Source organism: Carlito syrichta, unplaced genomic scaffold (assembly GCF_000164805.1).
Source record: "Carlito syrichta isolate Samal-C Ts95f unplaced genomic scaffold, Tarsius_syrichta-2.0.1 Scaffold287221, whole genome shotgun sequence".
NCBI classification, from domain to species: Eukaryota; Metazoa; Chordata; class Mammalia; order Primates; family Tarsiidae; genus Carlito; species Carlito syrichta.
Window position 1 is genome coordinate 158,183 of NW_007231317.1, and position 26,316 is coordinate 184,498.

Consider the following 26,316-nt stretch of genomic DNA (forward strand, 5'->3'; position numbering starts at 1 on the left):
TTTACCCCATATGAAATCATGTTTGGAAGGCTCCCTCCCTTACTTCTCTGATGAAGAGACCCTATCCTTGAAGAAATTACTAATCAGTCTCTATTAAGGTATCTCCAGTCTCTTCAACTGCTGCTGTCCATGCCAATGTCTGTGCTGTTCTACCAACTCCCTCCTCTATGCCCTGTCATCTCTTCCAGGCTGGGGATCTGTTCTATATCAAAAAGTTTCAGAAAAAGGGATTAACTCTTGCATAGAAAGACCCTTCATTATCATCTTCACCACACCTACAGCACTCAAGATTAATGAGATACTGACTTGAATTCACCATTCCCGAGTCAAAAAGGCCAAAAAAGCCAAGGACAATAGTTGACAATGAATGACCACGCCTGAATCTGATGCTCTCAAGCTAAGACTTTCTCACTCTGGTGTTTCATAGCCAGTCGTCTCCCTAAGGGACATGCTAGAAATCTCACCTATTCTTTTTCTCTAACTTCTTTTGTGTCAAGAAAGGTGTTAGCCAACCAAAATTGGACATATAAACAGGAACCATCTGTATTATTATTATTGTTTTTTGAGTTGGAGTCTCACTCTGTTGCCCAGACTGGAGTGCAGTGGCCGCTCCTGGCCACCGCAGCCTCGACCTGCTGGACTCCGGCGATCCTTCCGCCTCAGCCTTCCAAGTAGCTGGAACTACAGGCGCATGCTACCATGCCTGGCTGATTTTTTGATTTATTGTAGAGATGAGGTCTCGCTGCCCAGGCGGGTCTCGAACCCACGGGCTCAGGCAATCCACTCACCTCAGCCGCCCAAAGGTGCAGGATTACAGGCTGAGCCACTGAGCCCGGCTCCATCTGTATTATTCAAGGTTGACTTATCTGACCTCCTGGCTCTCTCCCCTAAACTGTATACCTCCAACTCTCTCACTGGTGCCTGTGATACCAGAAATCCTTATTTTAACCTACACACCTCTTCTAATCTGCAAGAAGTAGATTTTTATCTTTGCTGCCCTTATTGGAAATGTGTCACTATTGCTACTCACAGTGGAGGGCCCAATGACACCTCCCAACTCACCCTCTGGCTGTCCTCTAACCCAAAGCCGACTCAGGTGCCTGTATACATAAAAGTTAACAATCCCCTTCACTATTCTTGGGGTTCAGGCTTCACCTGGAGCATACGAGCTTATGTAACTGGCTATGACCAAGGTGCCCTGTTCACCATCCAATGACATACACTCGCCTACAAAACTAAGCCAATAGGTCCATTGGCAGAACTAGGAGACCCTTTATTTAGTTATCACCAACCTCCACAAGCTATAGAGAACACTGTTACCCAGAGCATGCCCACTCAACAACTAAAGCCAATTCTACAGCCTCCTGGTCTTTTTCCTGTGCTAACAAGTATGCATCACCTGCTCAATGTTACATTGCCCCAGCTAGCCTTGGATTGTCGGCTTTGTTTAAAATTCAAACCTCCATATTATATAGACCTTGGGGTTGAGGCTCCCATCGTCAACAATGCTGATAAAACTAAATGCTCTCTGGAAATTGTTCACATCACTATAGGCACATCTGGAAATGCATCCTGCCTTTTAACTTCAGGCTTCAATCTTACGGTGTCTCTTTTTTTCTGACATTTGCAATCTGTCTCTCACCCTAACCATGCCAGAGTCCATGGCTTATGTGGCCCCTACCAACCCTTGGGTAGCATGATCTGCAGGACTCACAAAATGTATTACCACTGAAAAGTTAAACAATGAACCTACCTTATGTGGTGCCATTCATGTACTTCCCCAGGTATATGCTTATAGTGGCCCCGAGGGAACCCTTTTGCTGACTCCTCCCAGCCTCTTGGCCTCTCGTTGGAAACACGCCACTCCTTTGCTAGTACCTGCCTTCATAGGCCTCGGTGTAGCTGGGACAGCAGCTCTGAGCACCACAGCCCTAGTCTATGGTGAACTAGGTTTATCCAACCTGGCTGAAGAAATGAATACAGACATAGAAAACCTTTAATTTGTCATGGATCAGTTCCATGTCCAAGTCACATCCTTAGCAAAAGTTGTGCCCCCAAATTGCAGAGGTCTAGATTTATTATTCCTGTTCCAAGGAGGACTCTGTGTAGTCCTAGGGTACTCATGCTGTTTTGATGCCAATAAACCGGGAGTCATTAAAAATGCTCTCCAAAAGGTTGGACAGAAGAAAAAAGGAAAGAGAAAATTGCAAATGCTGGTTTCAAGTCTTATTTGATGGGAACTCATGGCTAACCACTTTAATTACAAGTCTGGCTAGCCCTCTACTTCTCCTCCTTCTCAGTCTGCTCATTGGGCCCTGTATATTACATTGGATAGTCCAGTTTGTTAAACAATGAATCGTGTCTGTAAAACTCATGTAAACATGGCCCCATTACAACCCTCTACCCATGATAGATGAGTCAACACTTTGACTTATGAACAGCTAAGAGGAGAGAATGAAATGACTGCTAGTGACCTAACCAAGGTAACTCCATTTTGTAGTAGTTCTTCCATTTTGTATTCCAGTTCCCCCTCTCACCTCTCCTCTGTATGACTGCCCTAACCTTTCCAGTAGGCCATAAATCATGCCCTCTGATTTATGGCTTTTCTGTTCCCTCCCCTGGAGGGTTATAACTTTTCTGAAACAGTTCTGTCACACTATATAATTTACACTCCCCCCCACCATGGTTTAATGGCCTATTCTTTAAAAAATCTCCTTTGTTCCCTCCCCAGAACTGAAACTCTGTAACCTTATGGATTTTGCTATATAAACCCCTAGCTTGCTTCATTCAGGGGCGAGAAACTCTTTCAGGCATGAGCCTGCTCTCGACCACCAGCCTTAAAGGACTCAATATTTGACTCTCAGTGTGTTGGAGACTCCTTACTCATGGTGCGGCTATAACACTATCTCCATTCATCTATCTATCATTTCTCTTCTTTTTTTGTTTAATGTTGGAGTCTCACTCTGTTGCCCAGGCTGAGTGCAGAGACATGCTCACAACGACCACAGCCTTGATTTGTTGGGCTCTGGTGATCCGCTTCAGCCTTCTAAGTAGCAGGAACTACAGACGTGTGCCACCATGCCTGGCTCATTTTTTGTAGAGATGAGGTCTTACCATATTGCCTAAGCTGATCTTGAATCTGTGGGCTCAGGCAATCCTCTTGCTTCTGCCTTCCAAAGTGCTGGGATTACTGGAGTGAGCTGCCACCCTCGACCTCATCTGTCTTCTATTGATCTATCTATCCAACTAAATTTGAAGCTTGTGAAGTATTGTATATTTTTTTACATGCTTAATTTTGATTCTATTAACATTCCTGGGAGACAGGTGGTAGGGCAGGTATTATTACTTATTTTACAGATTAAATGGCAACAAAAGTTCAATGTAACTTTCCCAAATATCATAGCTAGTGTATGGCAAGTTGGGACTTGGTCTCAGTTCTTGGCATTCCTGGCCCAGGCCTCCTTCCAGCACAGCACAGTATCACCTCAACAGTCATGTTTCACTAAATTGGTGTAAGTGCTTTAGATGCAAGTTGCCTTTATAGAATCTGGACGAACATCCTCTCAGTCATTCTCTCAGTCTTTTGAGTGGTATCTCTGAACACTGAATACTTATGCCTCCAAAAGAAAATCAGTACTAATCATGACAACGACTTAAGAATTCAAAGAGGTCTTTCCTAACACTGTTGTGGAATGTGGAATGAATTTTATTTATCAATAAAATAAAAAACTTACTTGCATTCTCCCTTTCAACCTCCACTGAGGCCCGTGACTAAGGAACTAGGTGGAGGTTGAAAAGAAGAACATAAATGAGAATACAAAAACAGATAGGAGAGCATGCAAATACCACAGCCATTCCTCCACAAAGGATTCCCGGGCGGGTGATTCCATAAGCTACGCAGAGACATGTGAAGTCTGTCCTAGTTAGCTTGCAGACAAAAGTCGTCTCTTAAGAGTGTTTTAGTCCATCTGGTGGAGCACATTTCCAACAAGAGTGCCTTCTAAATGGCAGGCTGCTTTTTAGGGGACTGGAACAGTTTTTCCAGGCGATAACCTGCCTATGGTCAGGGGCAGACGTATTACCCTGCAATGAGAAGTTGATGCTTCACCTCTACCTGGCCTCAGAAGCCATTTGGAGGCAGGAGCCAAGCAATTTCAGATATTTCAACCTAATGTACCTTCAAGCCTCAAGGCTGCCTTGGTCTGTCTCTTGACTACCATCTCTTATGTGCAAATTCAAGCCCCTTAGCAGCTTGGCAAATGTGTTTAAAGGACGTGGACCAATAGAACTCTGATGTTTCTTTCCTGGGAATCAGGCTGCTATGGGACTGAGAAGGTTGTTCCTGTTGTCAGCTCAGACCAGCCCTGGGATAATTGCACGTGTTACCTTGTGGTGCTTGCAAGTTGTTGCTGACAAAGCAACAGGGATAGAAGGCAAACTTGCATGAATGTGATTTGGCCCTGCAGACCTGGAGTTTGCCACAGGAAAGATAATGATTGAAAATAATGTTAGGTGCCCTTTCCTTTGCATTTGGCTCAAAGGTCTGTTTAAGCAAAATGAGTGGGACCCTCTGAAATATTGACCTTTTTCTCCCTTACTTTTTGCCCCATATTTCTATTCAAATAACCTCTAACAAGGAGTTCAAAAGTAAATTATTGCCTTTTCTGGCTTCAAAGTTATATCCCAACATTCCTGGCATGATTACTCCATAACGCCAAAATGTTGCATTATTAGTTCATTCGTATTTGGTTTCTTAAATGTGTATCCCCTGAGGCAATGAAATCTGAACTTCCCTGTACATCAGCCTTTAGTGTTCTCTTGGTCTCATGTCGTGTACCCTGATGGGAAAACCTCTCTTCTGCTTACGTGTCTTTTAAAATATCACTTGCATTTTCTGTGCAGTTTTTCCTGACATTTCAAGTCCTCACTAATCTTGCAGTCTCACTTGATTTAGCATTTCACATACATTTCTGTCTTCCATTTCATATGCACGGGGTCTATCTTTCAAGCTAGAACATCAGCAGTGTTAGCAGGACTTTTGCTGGGCATTTGTTCATGAAAGAGGCATAGATCCATAGGATGTTAGAGCTGGTTGTCTGCCTGAGCCTCTTCCTTTATGGTTGAGGAGACTGAAGCCCAGTGAATGTTAATATCTTCTTCAAAGTGTTTTAGTGAGTTGGTGGCAGAATCTAAACTATGGAACTCGTTCCTGAGCCTTCTATTAGTCCATTCGTCTTTTCACCAACTTAGACATCATAGGTGTTCACTAAGTGTTTTATGTGAGTGTGTGGACATGTGCAGTGCTTATTTGGTGACCTAAAACAGCTTTTTATTTTTGATTTGCCAACCCTAGTGGTGTGTAGGTGAATTTCTAGTAGCAATATATAATATAGTATAGTATATATAAAATCTAGGGCTTGGCAACATTTTGAAACATGGTATTGAATTATTTAAACCTAATGCGTTTTAACACAATATTACTTTTTTCATTAAAATTGTGAGAAATCAGGAAAATGAGGTTTGCTATGAAATTTTACTAGGATATTAAATGTTATTAAAGTCAAAATTTAGATGAAATTTAATATTATTTAACATCATTTTAATAGTGGTTTTATTAATAAATTTATTAATAAAACAAAAAAGTAAAAATTATTAAGAAAAGAAATAAGCTTATTATTTAAATAATAATTGACAAAATCATCTTAGATATCATTTAAAATCATTATTTCAGACATTTTCTGCTTCAGTTGATAAACACTTCAGTTAAAACAGGACAGGGAAAGAAATTGTCTGGAAGATGTGGGTGAGATCCTGGATCATTGTTTGCATCATACATGTTAAACGAGGAAGATTGATTTGGGCTTAGAGTTCCAGCTCTTCTTCCATTCTTTGTTATTTACCAGGGACTCTCTGGTACCGATTTTTTTTGTTGTTGTTGCTGTTTGTTTGTTTCAACTTTTTGACTACATTTAGGACATTACAACACTTCAAAACAGGTGAGAGATTTTGTAATTAACTTTTATAGAGTTCTGTTTCATGTATCCACTTTATAAAGTTGATAACATGAAACTGATTATTCTTGTATGTAGCAATTCTCTTCACAAGACTTTTACTAGCTGTGCAGGTTTACAGGATGATCCTGAGAAAAATGTCAGGAGATCCATATTTTAGCAATCATTTTCTTAGTGGCTAAATACAGGTAACTTCCTGTTACTGGAATGTACCAGGGTTTCGTCCGAGGTCCTATTGCTCAATGCACAGAAAGCCAATCTGTGAGACAACAAGTGTTGCAGAAAAGAAGGCTTTTTAATTGGGTGATATCTGCTCATGAGAATGGAGATCAGCCTCAAATCTGTCTCCCTGGCTGATTGAAACTGGAAGTTTATGTAGTGAAGGAATAAACATAAAACAGCAATTAGGGAACGGTAAGGAAGCAACCATGATGAGGGAAGGAGGGGGTTTGGCGGTTTGGCAACTCATTGTCTGGATACAATGTTTTGGTAAGTTTCAGGCCTTTGCCTGAGGAAGGAACTCAGGGAAGGCAAACGTAAGTTTTAAGAACAGGAGGGTCTCAGGCTGGGAGTGGTGGCCCACGCCTATAATCCCAGCACTTTGGGAGGCCAAGGTGAGAGGATTGCCTGAGCTCACGGGTTTGAGACCTGCCTGGGCAACTTGGCGAGACCTCATCTCTACAATAAATAAAAAAATCAGCTGGGTGTGGTGTTGCGTGCCTGTAGTTCTAGCTACTTGGAAGACTGAGGTGGAAGAATCACCTGAGCCCAGCAGGTTGAGGCTGCAGTGGCTGTCAGCGTGTCACTGCACTCCAGCCTGAGCAACAGAGTGAGATCCCAACTCAAAAAGTACAGGAAGGTCAGTTTCAACGTTTATTCAAAAAATCCTATACATATCGGTTCCATGGGGGAAATTGGGCTGGTTTCATTACTACAAGTGATTGGATTCTTTTGTTGTTGAGAATGTGCATGCATGCAATGCCTACATAAGGCATGCACACATGCCTACTTAAAGAGTGACATATGACTGAATGTTCTGGTTAACCAAGTCAAAATATTTCAGCATTTTTACGTAACCCAAACTGTTCATATTTAGCAGGTCAACTTAGCGCTTCAAAAGAAGGAATCACACTTCACTCACCTCCATCAAAATATTTGGACCCCTATCTTTGCTTTTAGGACCGTGGACTAATTTTTGGATGCAGAGCATAACTCTCTAGCAGGTTGTTACTCTGAGAGTTTTCCTAAAAAAACTATGATCTATTCATCCTCATTCATTCAGAGGAGATTCAGTGAATCTGCATTGACTAGTACTCCTCCTTATTCCTTAACATAGGTAAATTCTGGAATTTGATCTCCACTGAGGAGCATGGTCCAATATTGGAATATAGCCTGAGAATGTGCAGAATTTGATTCCTGTTGAGTCTTCGCCCTTGGGTTCTGGAATTGACCTGGAGTCTTGAGGACATAGGATGTTGACCTAAGAGTACAACGTACCTTTTGTGGATGAACTGGTGGAGAAGCTAGTCACATGCTACCTTCTGTGGAAAGATGCTAAGATGAAGCAAATGTTTATTGGGAATCAACACCCGTGAAAGGAAGTGGACGGGTGAAACCAGATGGAGAAAAAAGAAAGTTGCACTTTGATGAAAGGCTAGCCCATTCAAAGGTGGGGTATGGAATGAGTGTTTTTTACCAGTGTCTCCCGTTGGGATGCCACCTTCTTTAGTTCTGGATGTGGGCTGCTCTAGAAAGAGTGTGACCTTGAATCAGATGGCTCTCTATAGCTAATAGACCCAAATTCTGGAGTCTAGAAGAAGCTGTCAATTGGAGGTTACATGCTGACCACTCTCCTGGGCAGCATGAATCACATCTCTACATCTACCAGTCTTTGACCTAAAGTTCCATGGAGGAGAGCTACTCAACTATTGGAAGTTCTGCTAATCCTATGCTGTTCCTTTTAGAATTCAGAGGGTTTTATTTCTTAGAGGTTGAGGAGCTGATAACTTAGACTACAAATTACAGTACTTTAAAAGCAGAGTTACTTCGATCTACCTTTTAGTATAACCAGTTAATTTTCTAGATGATGAGAATGAGATCCAGAGAGATTGAATGCTTGGTCAACATTACATAAACATCTTGTTAACACAGGATAAGTATTAGATTCATGTTGTCTTAAATTACAATTCAAAGTGTATCTTGTCTCGATTATGGCTATATTTAAAAACTACTGTTAAAATTGTTTAATTTTTTTGTCTCAATGTTTTGATCATAATCATGAGTAAGAATTATTGTAATATGAAGTGATGCCCTTGGGTATTACTCAAATTGCTGTTTATTTCAATGATCGAGGAAGTGATGACATCTAGAAAAGTAACAAAGAGCTATATAGGCTTGAGATAGTAATTTAAGGTGCTTCTCATTTGAAGAATATCCTCTTAAATAAAAAGTTGTTTTAATAATTAGCACTCCAATGTGCAAAATGACACCATTAACAAAAGGAAATTGCAAAGTATATTAAATTAGCATATCAAAAGATCACAAAGTGTTCCTTAAAAAGCACAGCCCTTAGAGGCAGTTATAAACAATTAGTAATGAGGTCACTCTTAGGTTAATGGTATGTTTGGATTACAAGTTTGAGGCTTTAAAGAAAGATACATTTTTCAGAACCAAGTTAACCAATCTTATTCAAATAGCAAAGAAATGGGGTTGATGTCATTAAACACTTTTTTCCAGCCCCAGACAATATCCATTTTTCTACTTGAATCAACCCCTTAGCAAAAGCCTATTATGAGAAAATACCCTTTCATCTATTCACACTCTAGTGCTTTGTGACTTATTTGGGGGGCGCTCTCCTTTTTTGATAAAATAATCTTTTTGTTACTGAAAGTCTATTAGAAATTCAATCTCACATTTTACAATTGGAGTGAAGAGAGGCTTAAAGCAACTCAGGGTTTAGGGTTAGAGTAATTGGGGTATTAAAGTTTCTGGATTTAAAGAGATTTAGGGCTAGGTTCTAAGATTCCATGTGAACTTGGGTCTCAGGAGGATTAAAAAGGCTTTGTGGACTGCTATTGAAAGAGTTTAACCATGTTTAAAGCGACCAAATATGTTTTAACATATTTGATTTTTTGAGCATATTGTTCATGATAATTAAAAAATGCAAGTGGTGTTTTGTATTATTTGTTTGTTCACTTTTTACTTTTGGTATTAACTAAACTGAAGATAGCTTTTATTGTAACTTGAAGTTTAACCTAGTTTTATAAATAATACTAGTATACATTTGAACCACGTTTTTATAACTTCATGTGTTATTAAAATCATTCTGCCTTTAAATAGTGAAATAATCATACATTAAGGTCATTTCTCACGGGAAATGCCCGACATCCTAAGTTCCCCTTCCCAGGTATTTATGGTAAACTTTCGGTACAGTTTGTAAACGTAAGCATTCTATGAACATTTGAGAATGCTTGCCTGTTCTACAAAGTTGTCCTGACAGTTTCTTGTTACCTAAGTCATTCGTCAAACTCTGGACTTTACTTCATGTCTACCTGTGGCTTGTGGCTCACTCAGTGAAAGGGTCCACTGAGGTGAGGTGGGCTGGTGGTGATGTTGAGGCCGAGACTGAAGCTGAGGCAGCTGGAATAATGCAAGATTGCAAAAGGAAGAAAGTAGAGAGAAGTAAAGTTTAATATTCACCTTTCAGAGATTGGAAAGTGGGCCGACACTCAGAGGCAAGTGTGGCATCGAAGGGCCAAGAACTGGGTATATTTAAGGGCCTTTGTGGGTAAGGGGGTTTAGGTCCAGAGGAGCTTGCAGGGCTGAGGATCTTTGATATTGATTGGAGCCACAGGAGTCTTAGATCTTGACATCACTCGGACATTAGCATCTCATGCCCTCAAGTGGTGGGCTAGATGTAAGGAGACAAGGTGAGGAGGTTTTCCTGCAAGAGACTTGTCAGACATTTGCAATCCCCAAACTCCTTAGCAAAAAGATGATCTATTATCATTTCTATGACTCTGTCTTTGTCTTGCATCTAATGGAAATTTGCCGAGGGGGTGGGGTAGGCTGCCAGCTTGGCCTGTAGTAGAATGTCTGAACACTTTCTAAAACCTGTCTGCTGGAAATTTATCTATCTATATCTAACCTGTGCTAGATTCAAAGTGTGTCAGGGGTAAAGCCTAAACAAAAATGACTATGCTTAGGCAAAAAGACTATGCTAAACTAAGTTTATTCTAGGTTTCTAGAGGCACCTCCTTTCACTTGGCTATTGATATTCTTCCATGTAGGCCTTCCTCCAAAGAATAGGCCAAGATTTGTCTCTCAATTCCTAGTGTTGCAGGAAAACAGAGAGACCACGACACCAAGGCTATCTTAGGAAGTAGCAGTTTATTAGTGCCAATGAGACTCTGCAGGCTAATGTTCCAAGGCTGAGCAACCCAGAGAAAGAGGAGAGGGATTTTATACATTAGTTTAGGTAAGAGAAGGGGTCAGGCTGTATGGCTATACATTTTTCTTTGGAATTTGCAAGGTTGTGTTTAGCAAAATCAGATTTTCAAAGAACAAATTGTCTCCAGGGTATACATGACAAGCAGGGGTTGTAAACCAATAACTTCACAAAGAGAGGATGGGGGCGGGGGTAAGGTTGTGAATCAATTACTATCTTGCACTTACAGGAAAGTGCCTTGTGGCTATTTGGTTTTCTCATGTCCTATGTCTAGCAGGTTTGGAGCTTGCAGGTTGATTTTTTTAAAAGGAATAATTTTAACTATTTTCAGCCCCTCTCTGCCACACCAGCAGAGAAAGTAGAGTATAGATGAAAATTTAAAACATATTCTTAACATTATTAAGAAAATGTGGATCCTCAGAAAAAGTACAATAGATTAACTTACACTATTCAAGGTTAAATGCAGGGGTGCTTGTGAAATGTGATTTCCTCTCTGATCTTGACCTAATATCATTTGTGAGGGCCAGCTGGCCTTCCCTCTAATAGGAGTTTGCTTTACTATATCTATGTTGCTTTGACATCAGCCTCCAGAATGAAAAAAAGGAAACTCTACTGTCACTTTTAGCTAAAAGATCCACTTTTCAAATCCTTACTTTCATCTCTATGTTGATCTCTTTCAAGGAACATTAATTGTGATATTTGCATTGATTTAAAGAAAACTTCACCTTTGTATCGTGGCCCTAAAATGAAATAGCTCTTCATCAGTTCATCCTGGATTAATCAGTGTTAAATAACATTACACTTTGGATAACAATAATCCAACTCATGTTCTACAGTCAAGTTCAGTTCATTTCAACTTCTTTCTACAATGATTATCATCTAGTTATCTGTAGTCTTCCTCATCTCAACTCTGAATGCCCTGTAAACTAGCACTCAGAGAAGTACACACATACATCTTCATAAACAAACACATTTTTATATGTACATTTGTACATTTGTCAGAATGCTCACTGACAAAAGGATTATTTTTTCCAACTAAACAACAGTCTTCAGTGTCAATACCCAAAGGAAGCTATCAGACAGGACTAAATTTCTCAGTATGAAGTATCTTGCATTTAAGTTACTTTATTCAAGTTTCCTCCATAAATAGGAAAACAAACAAACATTACTTGCAGTTTTTAAATGATATAATTTCTAGAATTTCTTGCTGTCTAATTGTCTACTCAGAAAATTCTCAAAAAGCATATATTAATATTTTGATGGTTAAAGCTTTTGTTGAAGCTTGTGCAACTGTGTTACTTCTAAAATTATTCATTTTTGTCAAATGTAGATTTTTAAGACCCTCCTTCCAACAGAACATGGTATTTGGGACTTTTTAACATCATAGAATGAAGGTAAATAATTTTAAATTATTATAAGATCCAAGATATTTTACTTGCATTAAAATAATGACGTGTATAATATTTTACAGTTTATAGAGCAATTCTTGCCAGACATATTTCTATGCAAGCAAGTTGAACTTCAAAGAAGTAATACGTAAAATTCTTAATGGGAATGTAATTCAGTGTCATGTATTTGAATTCTGCTACATACATGTTCAGAAAAATAATTTGCAAAATTAATAGATTGCTGAAACTAATTTGATATTATATATTGGTTAACTTTTGCTTTAATAGCAAAACATTCTAAAATGTAGTGGCTTCAAACATAGCAATTTACTTAGCTTATTATTTTGTGTGTTGACCATTTGTGCTGGGCTCAGTTGGGTGGTTCTATTAATGTGGCCAGGCTCAGCTGACTCTGCTTGACTTAATTGTGTTATCTGCAGTCAGCTTCTAGATCAACTGGTGGATTTCCTGTTGTAGGATAGTTTAGCTGGGATATTTGATCCCTAGTCTTTGTGGTTCTTTCATCATCCACCAAGGGACTCCGTGCTTGTTCACATCGCAATAATAGTTTCCAGAAGTAGCCAAAGAGAACAACTCCCAATTCACAAGTATTTTGAAAACTTCTCCTTGAGTCATGTTTGCTAGCATTCCGTCTGTCAAAACAAATCACATGGTCAAGCTCAGCGTAAGTGTGATAGGGCACTCAAGGTTTACATGACAAGGAGTCATGGATAGAGAAGAGATTTTTTGTAATCAATCTATTGCAATTGTTTCAAATATAAAGTGATGCTTATTGCTTGCTACACTGAAATAATTATTAGTAAGTATCCTACCTAGTAAGGTGCTAAATAGATCATTAAGCCTCCTTGCTTCAAAGTATTTTATTTTTATTTAGTCAATCTAGTGACAGAAACCAAATCTAAAATTGTGTTTGTGATTTCAAACATGTACTTCTAGGAGATCACAGGAAATCCTGTACCTGCAGTTTTACACATATATTCAACCTTTTATTATTATATTTTAAACTTGAAAAGTGGTAATTGGATGACTAAAAAACTGCTACTTTAAAATAAATGCTCACCCATTATGCTGGCAAGAAAGGGCAGTTGGAGAGAATTTCGCTTCAAGCTGATAATGATAATTTCCAAGTGTATAACCCTCTAATAAAAACCATTTGATAGCTTAACATCTTTTTGTTTCTTTCTTTGCAGAATTGCCAAGAATTTTGATAGGTATCCTTTGAACACAAACCATTTCCTAACCCAATATTTTTAGTTGGGCAATAATTTATGCTACTTATACTCTTTTTCCAAATTAGTGATGATTTCTTAGTCTTGGAGGTTATTTGGAAGTGCAGCATGATGATAGGTTCCTACGAAGATTTATCATCACATAAAAGAGAAAAATAATAATCTCACTTATAAAAGTGAGTTCCGATATTCTGGCAATTAAAGAAATTGCAGCTGTCATGTAAAAAAAGTTTCAGTAAGAAGAAACTTGATCCCTGTGACAAGAATGACTTTCTATTGCTGTCTAAATTTGTGTTAAGTTCTTTTTAAATGAGTTATAATCGCCTATAGTTTTATATGCTTTGATTTCAACTGGAAAAGATAATACAAGGTAAAAGTAAGTTTTGTTGTACATTTTGTGTAAGTTTTTGTTGTAACTTTTGTTAAAAGTAGTTCTTAACGTTCACTAATCAAACAAACTGAATTTAAAGGTGAAAATTATGTATACATATATGACTGTGCATATGTATGTATGCATGTATCTATCATCTATCTATCTGTTTCAGCAAGATTGGGTGGAAAGGCATGTTGACCGCTTTCTCAGTTTATCCTTCTATTTTCACAGGGACTATATTGAGGTGGGAAGGCTATTTACAGGATGTAATCTTGTGAAGATTCATCCTATTTGCAAGAAGCAGCATTATATTTCCCAAGAAAATAAAAGCAAACCCATATGCGTAAAATATTTGAAAGCATCACATTTCTAAGCTTGTTTATATGAGAATGATGACTTATTCATTGGTTCACTTATTCATTAAACATGGATCCTGTGTGCCATGCACTACATTAAGAATTGAGGAATCTCAAAAGAATAGGCATGGTGCCTTCCCAGGGGCATGTATATGATGAGATGGGACCTCCAATCCACCCTGCCTGCCTCCTTGAGAAAGGTACTCAAGATCCTGCAGTTATCACTAGCTGGTTCTTGACAAAGTGTGATTTTCAGAAAGAATTACATATATCTATTTCCCAACCTAAAATGCTTTACAATCTCAGGGATATATATTGCCTATATTAATATAAACACACTAAGAATTATAAAATCAAAAAGAAAAAAGGGTGTTAGTTTTTTCATATGTTCTTTTATAATTTAGTCATGTTTCTTTTTCAATTATGAATTGGGGTCTATTTTTTCACTCTTCAAACTTAAAATAGTTGCATCTTTTCTTGGACTAAAGTCTTACATACTTACCAAATCTATAAGGATTTTGTTTCCTGATCTAATCTCAAGTTTTCCCTACATATATTCTTTTATGTTAATTTACAAATCTAAACAAATCCATCTTTACATTTTTCTCCATATCATATGTTTTTATCACTCTAATTTTGTCTGCTTTCTGCTCTCCGCTTAGAATCCCTTTCTTCTAACTTTCTACTTGTCAATCTTTGTTTTCTGATTAAAAATATAGTTCAGATATCACCTGCTTAAAAATGCTTTTCCTTATTTACCTGCCCGAAGATCATCCCTCATACAGTAGATGTCCTTTAAGTATTTGTTGAATAAATGTATCACATCAAATCTTTATTTAGTAGTTATTTTGGATTGTATTATAGATAACTGGTTTATCTTTCTCTTATCCATTAATTTGTAAGTCCTATGAGAGATAGGACCATATACAGTCAGTCTTCCATATCTGTGAATTCTGCGTCCATGAATTCAACCAGCTGTGGACCAAAAACATTTGGGGAAAAAAGATGCTTGCATTTGACTTTTTTTCTTGCTATTATTCCTTAAACAATATGGTATCACAACTATTTACATAGCATATATATTGTATTAGGTATTGTAAATAATCTAGAGACAATTTAAAGTACCGGGAGGATGTGTGTAGGTTATATGCAAATGTAAGCCATTTTATACAAAGGACTTGAGCATCCATGGATTTTGGTATCTGTAGGGGTCCTGAAACCAACCCTCACTGACACTGAGGGACAGCTGTATTAATATTTTTGCAAGACCTAGCACAATATTTTCTGTTCAATAGAAAAGTAAGAACTAAATTGAATTTAAGGCAGTTTCTAACTGGGGTATTGATCAAGTACATTCATATGACTAGATGAAAGAAATGTTGACTATCAGTGATGATTTCATAAGCAGAAGACTTTCTGCTCTATTAAGACACGATTACCTTTCATTTGGTAGGAAATATATTTCTGACCCAAACACCTTCTTTCTATTTTGGGTCCCTGTTGAAGTTTCTCTCTTTATCTGTGCAATGAACTTGAAACATTAAGATCCATGAGCAAAGTGAAGGCTCATCATTAATTCATGTTATGATCATGGTGAAATTACTTGTGCCATAGTTTTCCTTATCTGTAAATGGGCATGATGATATTTGCTTTGATGACCTCACAGGCTTGCTGTAAGAATCAAATATAATAGAACATTTTCATATGCTTGGAAACATGCACAAGGCTATGTTATTCCCAATTTTCTTAGAAGTGGTTTTAAGCTTCTCCAAGGACTTAGCAAGAAACTGAGATTCTGACATGCCACAAAAAACTGATAATTTTTTTTGGAGAGATTTCTTCATAGAAAGCATTCCTTATCTACTTACCTAGCTGATTTCCTGCCTGCTCCAATTTCCTCTTTGGGATGGCACCTTTTTCTCTTTTTAGATATATTTAGATATATTCAAGATTCAGAATAATATGCTTTCTTTTTTAATTATTCCTTTTATATTTTACAAGTCTATAGTTCTGATGAGGGTATAAACCATCCATGACCTTCACTACTGAATAAGTAATGTCTATGAGTTACAAGTGTAGAATTAAAAGAAAAAAACGATCCTAGGATCAGCGGGCCTCCAATTTTAATGTGAATAAGAATCACAGAACTTGTTAAAAAACAGAAACAAAAACAAACCCTACAGACTCTGAAAGGCAACCAGAGAGATTATGATTTTGTGGTCTGGATACCCCGGATGGTTCTCATGCAAATGATCAACAGATCTTCCTGTGATAAATAGTGACAAAGCAGTGCATTTCATGCATTCTGTGGGGGGAATCACTGCTGTCCTTGGTCATTGAGGAAGAATTAGAGTTGCCTTCTTGACACACCTGGAGAGGAACCCCTCTGGAAATGCACACTGTGAGGAGGCAGATTAGTCCTTCATTTGTCTCGGAACATAGCAATTACAATTCAGACTTCTGAAGGGACGGAAAATGAGGTTTCCTAAGGATGCAGCTTTGCAAACTGTAGCAATGCTGTGTCTTTGGGCATTGGATGCCTGCCAGAGCACTTGCCCAGCACTAATTGCAGAGTGCCTGAACTTTTATCCATCATCTGTTCTGCCACACAAAAACTTGAACACTCCGATGAATGGTTTGTATTCTTTCCAGCAGCTTCGGGACAGGAGGAAAATCCTTTCATTTAATTAGCCTATTATTTTCCATTTTGAAGTTTCAATAGAGACTGGGAAACAGGTGCCATTTTCTCTTCAGCCTCCAGGCCTAAAGAAATCAGAATGACTGCTACTGAGGAAAGAAAGCAGATAAGACCTCAGCAGCAATGCCATTAACTTGCCTCTACCTATGCAGTCCAGAAACAGATGTTAATTACCAACTGGTGCAGCTCCAAACTGAAAACAGCTTAATCACAGGTTGAACTATTGTTTATTGTCTGTTAATGCTTTCTACTGGTTCCTCCATGTCTAAAAATCTCTCTTTTCTCTCTCCTTCCCTCCCTCCCTCTTTCTCTCTCCTATCTATCCTATCTCAGATATCTATCTATTTTAATAGTAGGGTTTGTGTTTTCTTTTGAAATTTACCTACATTACCTCATGTCATAGTTTGTTTGGGCTTCTATAACAAAAATACCATAAACGGCATGGCTTATAAACAACACACATTTGTTTCTGGCAGTTCTGGAGGCTCGAAAGTCCAAAATCAAGGCTTGGTTTGTTCCTGATGAGGGTCTGCTCTCTGGTTGACAGACGGTGACTTATAGCTGTGATGGATGGGGCAAAGCAGCTCTCTGGGGTCTCTTTTTACAATAATCTCGTCTATAAAGATACCATTCTCATGACCTAATCATCTTCTAAAGGCCACTCCTAATTCCATCACATTGGTGAATAGGTTTCAACATATGGATTTCAGAAGGTGCAAACATTGAGAATGTAGTGCCTCATTATAGATGACACTGCTTGGGGCGTTGTGCTTTTCCAAGGCTAGAATCAGCAATGGAGGCATTTGCAGTCACTCACATTGGATTTGTGAGGAGTGATCATTTCCTGATGCAAAGCCTTCTACTCCCACCTTACAAATCCTTATACTCCCACCTCTAACCAAGGTGTACAAGATTGCTTTTATCAAGCATGGCAAAACAAAATTTTAAAAAATAAGAATTTATCTCAATAATTCACTTTTAAAGTGAACTTTATTAAACGACAGGAAGTTTTTTTGTTTTTAGAACACATTTGACATGTTGTCTTCAGACTAGGAGACTGAGAAAAGAAACTGGAAAATGCAGTTGGATGCAGGAATGAGATATTTTGTGAGACCAGAAATGTACCACTACCTGCAATGGATGGCTTCGTCTGAGAGATTTGAGGTAGACTGAATGGGTTACTGAACCAGAAGTCAGCTAGCTGACTGCTAAAGGCAGTCATAATCTGAAACTGGGAAGCATTTAGAATACATGAGAATTGTAGTGCAGAGATGAGGACCTTTGTCGAGAGGGTAACACAACTGCAAACCCATAAATGGCTCTTACATTGAGATGGCTCGAAGGCCAGTGCAAGGACGGTTGGATTGACTTTCTCAGTAAGTAAATTCTTTGAGAGAAAATAAACTGGAAATTGGTATATTATCAAGTTCCTTCAGGCCTGAGGTAGCAGAGTTGTCTTTTGGCTCAAATAATTCATCTTGACTGTCTAATATCAGGGAAAAATAAACTCAAATTCCCATGGGGATCAGGAGTGTAATATAAATGAACAACGTGGCCTAGATATAAAAAAATTTCTGGATGCATTTGCCCTTTCTCAGTTTCACTTTTTCTTTTTACTTTCGCTAGAAATTTGGATACAATAAATTTTATGTTCTCACAATTTTATTATAAGAAAAGTAACAGTTTCAGTGCAACGATAAGCACTTACTGCCTCAGGGCAGGGAGCTCCAGGAGAGAGAGATGGGCACTGCATTATGAATGCCCCTTCCACCATGGGCCAACCCTACTGTACCTGATGCGGGTCTGCCCCACGAAAATGTAGGCCCATTCCTTCCAGTTATTCTATTACCTTCAAGAGAAGCTAGAGAACGGAATTTTTATATAGAAACTCTAATTCTTAAACTGTGCCTGCTAACTCAACTTTTATGTAATCTTTGTACCAGTATAGACTGAATTCAACAATTCAATTCAACAGTCACATAACTATCTCAGCATCCTTTGTTCTTAGCCCAGAGCAAATTTCCCAGAGGCAGAGAGCGGGGTGTGATTTATGTGGCACTTAGCCTTGGAAAATAATTTCCCAGCAAGTTGATAAACCATTCTTTTTTCTTCTACCTAGGGCTTAACTGATTATTTTTCCTTTGCCATTAGCCTTTGATAAGTCCCTGTTGCTGCATCATCGGAGGAATGTAGGGAATATAACAATGTGGCTTATTCTAAAATGGATTTTAATATCCACATGCCAAATTACCGTCCCTAAAATATAGCATGTATGTAACAACAACTGACCCCTAGATATGTCCAGTGATATTGTTTAGAAAAGGGTTCACTTCCTTGATAGGTGTTTCAGAAATATTTGGAACACTTTCAACCCTGTAATTATGGAGAAAAATAGGCATTAGAAGGATACCAATTTTTTACCAACCCACTGTTTATAAAAATAAATGGATCTCCAATAAACAAAGCACAAAACACAAAACAATAACAACAACAACAAAAACAAGCACTTCACAAGTCATCTCAAAAAAGAAAAGATTAGATAACTGTGAATTAAGCCAAGGTTTTTATTTTTCTAAAAATCTTTCAGGTGTACTAATCAGGGAGTTTGTTCTAGAAGAAAACTCAGAATTAAAAACAATCATAGATAACAAATATTTCAAGAAGATCTCAAACTGTTTTAGTTTCTCTTCTGGGATCTGAAGAATAGTTTAAAATTTCAACAGCCTCCTTGTGGGAGAGTAAGTTTTTATATTTTAGGGTCCCTTTCCTGTGTTCAGGGCATAACTTTTTTCTGCCATTATAAGAATATTCAATGATGGCAAAGCATTTCTAGAGTGTGAATCTCTTTTTAATGGCACATCCTGAACTTAGGTTAATATGGAGATTTCCTAAAATGCTGATGCTTTCAGGAATCATTGAAATTCATGCTTTATCTTCTGGGCTAATAAATATGTGTCATCTGATTTAGTGGAACATATAATCATTTTTCTCTTTCCCGATCATCTCTCCATCTAACAAAATGAAGTAGCTCCACGCTACACGTGACACATGTGGGTTCTTTCTCTAAATCTGATCCTGAATCTACCATGCTCCAATTACCGATGGGTACATACAAACCACCCCACACCTAGTGGCTTAAAACAAGAGCACTCATTTATTTTCTTATGAATCTGCCATTGTTCATGACTCTGAAGAGATAGCTCCTCTTTGCTTCATATAGCCTCAGCTGTGGATCCTACAGGGGGGCCGAAGATGCACTTTTAAGTGTCACCTGTGGATGGTCTAAAACTTGATGCTGTTTGATGGCTGGGAACTCAGCCTGAGCTGGAAGCAGAGGGAACTGGTTTCTCCCCACAGGGTTATCTGAGTTTCCTCACAGCCTGGAGGCTGTGTTCTAGAAGCAAGTAGAGACAGGGAATGCACGCTGCCTGACTCTTAACGACTAGTCCTAGAAAGCATAACTTACATCACATTCTATTGGTCATGCAGTCACAGAGTCCATCCAGAGTCAAAGGGAGGGAACAAAGACTTTATCTCTCAACGTGAGTAGTGTCAAAGAAAAATTTTTGAAAACAAAATATATATTTATGTATATGCAACTATATATATTTAAAATACATATATATTTACATATATGTCTATTTTTTTGAGGAGAGATGTCACTTTGCCACCCAGGCTGGAGTGCAGTGGCACAATCACAGCTCATGGCAACCTTGACCCCCTGGGCTCAGGCAATCCTTTTGCCATAGCCTCACAATAACTGGGACTATAGACATACACCACCATGCCCTGCTATTTTTTTTTTTAATTTGTAAAGATGGGGTCTCACTATGTTGGTCTTGACTTCATGGGCTCAAGTGATCCTCCTTCCTGAGCCTTCCAAAATGCTGGGCCACTGTGCCCAGCCTATGCTTTTAAAAAGTTATCTCCGGCCACTCTCTCACCACCTCTACTTCCACATCCCTACCTTCCACTACTTCACACACCTGGATTCCAACCACATCAAACAAATAATTGTTGTCCTTCTTTTTTTTTTCCTTTGAATATCATCCTCCTGGACTGCAGAATACTATCAGCCCAGTAAAACTTTAATCATCTTTCGTGAATAAACTAAAATATCCTTTCCTAACTCCCCTCAGTAAGCAACTAGGCTTATTTTTTTTTCTCAGTGTTTTCTTGATGTATTGACTTGGAGTATACTGTTTCTTGGTCGTTTTTAGCATAATGCCTAATGCATAGTGATAATTTAGCAACTCTCTGTCAAGTTAATTAATTATGGAAAATTAGAGAGTAATTTGTTGAGAGATTAAATCTGTAGAAACCCCAGAGCCTAGTTCTGTCTCCGTTTCCCAGAATCTGTGTCAAGATTTCAGGGAAAGTCATCTAATCTCTTTCAACTTCCCTGAGTCCGAGTTTATTCATTTGACAAAAATGTAGCTGTGTCTGTCCCACAAACCTCACTGAGACATGTGAAGGTAAAGTGAAATTTGCATGTAAAAGCACTTTACATATCTAGAACATTCCTGAAATACACAATTTAAAAATTATCAACAGTAGAAAGCTAATCCCCTCCTTGTAAGTGCTTTGACAGATAAGGTTAAATGTTGATTTGACCAAGCATTACTCAAGGAGAAAAGTCCTTACATTGTTTCAGACCCAGTTTTACTGAGGTTATAGAGTTTTCAAAAATTTCCTTAAAAAAGCAATCTTTGGACGCTTGATTAAAATCCAAATTCTGGGATATGTGCCCTGTGGTGCAGTTATCTTAAGAAAGCAGGGCATGCTGTGTGTTTTTTGACACCTGTAGAGTGTTGCAAACATTTATTAAAAAAAAAAAAGTTTTGCCTTCTGAAGGATTCACAGAAATAAGTTTATTTAATTGTATCATGCAGTTTGAAAAAGAATACTTGAAAATATCTCTTCTTTAAGTGATGGTCCTTCTGGTGACTACACACAAAAGCCAGTTTTCTTGCTCTAAAATGGTGCTGCTTCCTTTGAAAGCAAGTAGCTCCTTTTATTATGTAGAAAAAAGAGTGAGAAAAATGTTTTCAGAGACATTAATGATCTGAAGGACCTGGTTGTGGGGAGAGTTAGGGAAGGGGACAGTGCGGGGAGACGTCAGGGAGGATAGGGTAGCCTGACCTAGGCCTTTCGAAGTAAATGGCCTAGATGATTCTGTCTTGGTGCTGAAGCAGGCGAAGTCCATTTACAAAGAGCATACAAGCTCTCAGAATGCATAAAAGCAATGTAAGGGGGCAACACTTAATTCGGTAAGAGTGGATCTAAGTGACAGAGGAGTGTTTACAGCGAGTACAGGGGAAAGCTTCCATGACAAAACCAAGCTGTTGTAGATAGGTTGGGTGCAGACGGTGCTGTATACACAGAGGGTAAGAGTGTGAAGGACTGGCAGCTCAAAAAGGGATAAGTTGTGGTATCACATTGCTTGGAAAGGAAAGGTGATTCGGCAAGAAGCAGTCATCAGGAATGAAAAACTCTTAATTATAAAATACAGGAACATTACACGAATTCAAAAGGCATAAATGAATCTCAGCAGCATACATGTGGGAAAAAAAGACTGGAAATGAGAAAATATATAAAAGACAGAGTCCTCTGACATGGCCTCCCTATTTATGTATTTCTTTTTCTTTTTTTTGAGTGGAGTTGAACTCTGTCATCCACAATGGGGTGTGGTGGCTCACTCACGGCCACTGCAGCCTCGACCTGCTGGGTCCAGGTGGTCCTTCTGCCTCAGCCTTCCAAGTAACTGGAACCACCAGGCCCGGCTGATTTTTTATTTATTTATTGTAGAGACGAGATCTCGCTATGTTGCTCAGCCTGGTCTCAATCCTGTGAGCTCGGACAATCCTCTTGCCTCAGCCTCTTGAAGTGCTGGGATTACAGGCGTGAGCCACTGCATTTGGCTTGTGTATCTATTTTTCAATACACGTTGCTTCTGTCTTCTTTACGAAGAGGAGATTAGTATAAATCATTCTGAGTGCCCTTTACATCCTTGGCATTTAACATATGCCAAGGATGCTTGTGATATTAACTCACAATATTATTGTGTTTGGGCACTTTGTTATTATTCTTGTCCAGCGTTGACTAATTCAGTAGATCCATAGTGTGTGATTAAGGTTATGTTCTTAGGAACTGTAAATGCCTTAACAATTTTTAGTCATGTTTGTGTGTCTCCAAATCCTGTTGGTTCTGTAAAAATGTCTGGTTACTACCAAGGCAGGAAATGGCAGTGCCTGAATTTATTTTTATGTTTTCCTACATAGGTGGACAGAAGGGTAAATGACAGTCCTGTCAACCCTAGAGGGCGTTGTTGCTCTTATGCACTAACTGTTGTCCTTCTTCCAGTTATGTGTTTGAGAACAGAAAGTACGAGGTCTGGAAATGAAGTTAATGAACTTGCCACCATGCATTTACATCAGCAGCACTGTACAAGCAACTCGGTAAGGTTTCATAACCTTGGTATATCAGTGTCTCACAGCTGTGTTTGTGTTGATGTGCAGCATTGTCTTGCTGAGTGCCGTTCATTATTGTTGTTGCATGTTTCTGTGTGCCGTTGCAAGAATGTCGGAGCTTGAATTAGAACAAGGAACAGACATTACGTTTCTTGTTAAACTTGGCAAGAGTGGAAGTGAAATCAGGGTAATGTTGGTCCAAGTTTATGGGAATAAAGCCATGAAGAAAATGGCAGTGTACAAATGGATTAAATGTTTCTCTGAAAGGAGAGAAAGTGTCACTGAAAAAGAGAGGTCAGGATGGTCAGTAATGAGCACAACTGACAAAAACATTGCAAAAGTTCATTGAATTGTGTGTCAAAATCATCAACTGACTGCGAAAAGCATAGCAGACCAAATCAACATCAATAGAGAAGCAGTTAAGAAAATCTTAACTGAAAATCTTGTCATGAAAAAATTGTGTGCAAAAATGGTCTCAAAGGAGCTCTTGAATCATGACAATGCACCAGCTCACACAGCACTGTCTGTGAGGGTGTTTTTAGTTGGTAAACAAATAATTGTATTGAAACATCCTCCCTGCTCACCTGATCTGGCCCCCAATGACTTTTTTCTTTACCCAAAGATATTTGATGGCATTCAGGACATCAAGGGTAATATGATAACAACTCTGAAGGCCATTCCAGAAAAAGAATTCCCAAATTGCTCTGACAGGTACACTAAGTGCCAGCTGGCATCAGGGCATAACTTCCCAAGGGGAGTACTTCGAAGGTGACCACAGTGATATTTAGCAATGAGGTCCGTAGCACTTTTTCTAGGATGAATTTGCAAATTAAATTGGCAGACCTCGCATATTTAAAGGGATGATTCCTAGCAGAGTTTAGAGGTCAGCTTTCCTTTCTCACTTTGATCTAGAGCTGGTTAATCCCTAAATCTGCTGTTGGAAGGTGGGACTCTTTTTGCGCCTGTTTTTATTTCTTCCTACCTGAAAAGCATCTCATCTTATAGGTGAAGATCAAGAAGAGGAAGGCAAAGATGACATGACAGTGATGAGACGTCGCCTGCTCTCAGTATACCCATGAAAGCCAAGCCTCTTGCTCAAATTGATCTCTCAAATTGACACCAGGAAAGAAACTAAAGACACAGCTGGATAGAAGGATGCATGGCATTAACTTTCACAAACTCGTCCTGTTGTACCCCACGGTTTTATAGGACTGATGGCATTTAGCCAGGTCCTCCCAGGAGTTTAGTTTGCACATCCCTGGAGATGCTTTCCTCAGCACACCAAACAGTTCTAAAACGTTCTTGAAGAGAAAGACTACCTGAAGATGAATACCGTCCTCAACCACTTAGATACTTTAAAAAAAAATGAAAAATAGAGAAAACAAAAAAGGTTTTCCAAGATTGATTCAATACTTTCTTGAGATAAATAAGAGGAGATAAATATCTCTCTGGTTAAAAGAAAAAAAAAAGTATTTTTCTGGTAAAAGAGAGACAACTTAGTGAATCCTCCATAAAGCTAATTGGAAATTTATTTATTTAATTACTTATTTTATTTATTTTATATTATTTTTTGAGTGGGAGTCTCACTCTTGTCGCCCAGGCTGGAGTGCAGTGGCACACTCCTGGTCACTGCAGCCTCCACCAAACAGTTCTAAAATATTCTTGAAGAGAAAGACTATCTGAAGATGAATGCTGTCCTCAGCCACCTTAAATACTTAAAAAAAATAAAAATAAAAATAGAAAAAACAAAAAAGGTTTTCCAAGATTGACTCAATACTTTCTTGAGATAAATAAGAGGAGATAAATATCTCTCTGGTTAAAAAAAAAAAAAAAAGTATTTTTCTGGTAAAAGAGAGACAACTTAGTGGATCCTCCATAAAGCTAACTGGAAATTTATTTATTTAATTACTTATTTTATTTATTTTATCTTATTATTTGAGTGGGAGTCTCATTCTTGTCGCCCAGGCTGGAGTGCAGTGGCACACTCCTGGCCACTGCAGCCTCCACCTGCTGGACTTAGCCGATCCTTCCACCTCAGCCTTCCAAGTAGCTGGAACTACAGATGCACACCACTCCACCCGACTAATTTTTGATTTATTGTAGAGATGAAGTCTTGCCAAATTGCCCAGGGTGGTCTCGAACCCACTGGCTCAGGGAATCCTCTTGCCTTGGTCTCCCGATGTGCTGGGATTATAGGCTGAGCCACCGTGCCCAGTCTACTTACTTTATGCATTATCCATCTCATTATTTGTATGCTTTTTTCTGTTATTGGTCACATTATTTTTAACATTCACTGGTTTATGCAAATCGGCTTAGGTTTCTGTGATCTTGAGAAGAAAATTGAACTTAATTTCTACTACAGTGTCTTCTAAAGCCATGTACATTTGTCACATTGCATTGGGATGTGAGTGAATCCTTGGAACTTACATTTATCTATCTTGTTCAATAATTCTCTTGAAAATGTATATGTTTAATAATATGCAGTATATAAACACAGCAACAACTTTTATAGACTATATAAACAGATATATTCCATACTTATATAGAATTTCAGAAGAAATATACTCTACGTTTATCTAGGCTTTCTATATATTATATATATACCCACACACAAAGAGAAAGAGTATTTACATATATGGAACATATATTGTAGAGATACACTGTCCAATATGGTAGCCCGTATCCATAGATGTTGTTGAACAAGTGTTCAATCAAATGAAGCTTGATGACACATTGAAATAATAATATTTTGGATGTGTTTAGTTAAATTAAATATACTATTAATTTTACTTATTTGCTTTTACTTTTTAAAACTCTATGGCAGGTCAGGTGCAGTGGCTCACAACTGTGATCTCAGCACTTTGGGAACCTGACAAAAGAGGATTGCTTGAGCCCAGGACAATATGGTGAGACTTCATCTCTACAGTAAATTAAAAAATTATCTAGGTGTGGGGGTGCACACCTATAATCTCAACTACTTGGAAGGCTGAGGTAGAAGGATCATCTGTGCCCGGTTGAGGCTGTGGTAGCCATGAGTGTGCTACTGCACTCCATCCGGGCAACAGAGTGAGATTCTGATGCACACACAAAATTGTATGATATATAACTTAAAATTGCATACTTGGTTCACATTATATTGCTGCTTGAAAGAGTTTTTCTGTAGACTATATTATCTCAATAGCAAAAATACTCTGTATATTATAAATACATAATATACTCACTGAAGAATGATTTTCAAAAAATTCTACAAATAGGTTTGGATAATCAAATCACTGTTCATAGTATTCTAAATCTTAGCCCTTTAAAAATGTTAAATAAAACAT

At 38.4% G+C, this 26,316-nt stretch overlaps 1 long non-coding RNA gene across 2 annotated transcripts in view; it reads left to right on the top strand.

The window, feature by feature from the left end:
- LOC103254640 overlaps positions 1-25,856 on the top strand; it is a 137,349-nt gene extending 111,493 nt beyond the window's left edge. The window contains exons 3-4 of one of the 2 annotated variants that reach the window (XR_503974.1): positions 22,887-22,981; positions 25,818-25,856. This is a non-coding gene — a long non-coding RNA (uncharacterized LOC103254640). Of the gene's footprint in view, positions 1-22,886; positions 22,982-23,998; positions 24,122-25,817 lie in introns of those variants that run through there. The other variant, XR_503973.1, reaches the window with a different exon arrangement.
- Positions 25,857-26,316: the final 460 nt, after the last annotated feature.